This window comes from Corvus cornix, chromosome 7 (assembly GCF_000738735.6).
Source record: "Corvus cornix cornix isolate S_Up_H32 chromosome 7, ASM73873v5, whole genome shotgun sequence".
Lineage (NCBI taxonomy): Eukaryota > Metazoa > Chordata > Aves > Passeriformes > Corvidae > Corvus > Corvus cornix.
The window spans coordinates 20,393,879-20,395,026 of NC_046337.1; positions in this window are offsets into that span (position 1 = coordinate 20,393,879).

The window sequence follows — 1,148 nt, forward strand, 5'->3', positions numbered from 1 at the left end:
TATAAATTTTTATTCATTATTAACCAGCAGAATCAGGAGATTAGCTGCACAGTTTCCAAGACAATAAACTTTTCCCTAGTGTTGTGAGAGTTCCTACTCAGTATGATGACACTCCTCATCAGGCCTGCATTTTGACTGTCCTCTTCACATTTGGTGGATTTGTGAATACCACACAAGCACCTGCCTTGGTTCTGCTGGGAAAAAGACAACATTTTTTTAATATGAGCCAATTGTTATTGACTAGATACCTCAAAATTAGTGTTGGAAAAAAGCTTGGTCACTTTCTTTACTTTTTAACTGTCTCACATTTGCTTAAAAACTAAGGAAGGTCTAAACCAGTAAGTACCATGGTCAAGTGTCCCTGTACATAAACGTCATGCAATACCAGTGGAGCTGGGCAAAAAATACACAGTACTCATAAAGCAAGCCAAAGCCAATGAAGCCAAAGCTCAATTCTAACAAGACTACCTTTCTCTAATTGCCATTAGGAAGGCACGCTGAAACAATCAAAAAGACTCCACAAAAACTTAAAGAAAATTTGCAATTACAAATTAAAATGTTTTGTATTTGTAGAATGTGTATAAATTAATTTTACGTATACATCTGATTAAAGAATTAACTTCATATGTCAAAAGTGAAACTTAAATGCCTTTTTCTATATTAATAAACTAATTTTTATTTCATCCAGAAATTAATTAACAATAAGCAGTTTTAAACTGCCTTTCCTATATATGTCTCCATCTCTTTTTCTTCTTTTATTTCAGTAGTCCTACTTGCCTAATGCAGATAATTTGGAAGCATTTTAAAAATACGTCTTTGATTAAGCTTTTTGAAAACTGAAATGTCATGAAGTCAAAATACAGAAAGTGCTACTCAGACTCAAAAGTTCTTAATGGGAATGATGCCTTTTTCCATATCCCCTTCTTTGAATCTTACAACTGTTCAGACAGTGGATATTCTACACTTAAAATAGTAACTGATCTTATTACCTCTAAGTCAGGCACCATTATTCTAAAAGAGGCAGTCAATACTTATGCTGCAAATTGTGGAAGAGAAACAGCCGATTTTGCTTAAGGCCATTCAAAATTCAGGGTTTGTTTTTTTGTGATGTCACACTTTTGTTAAACAAACAACATAGCACATTCATA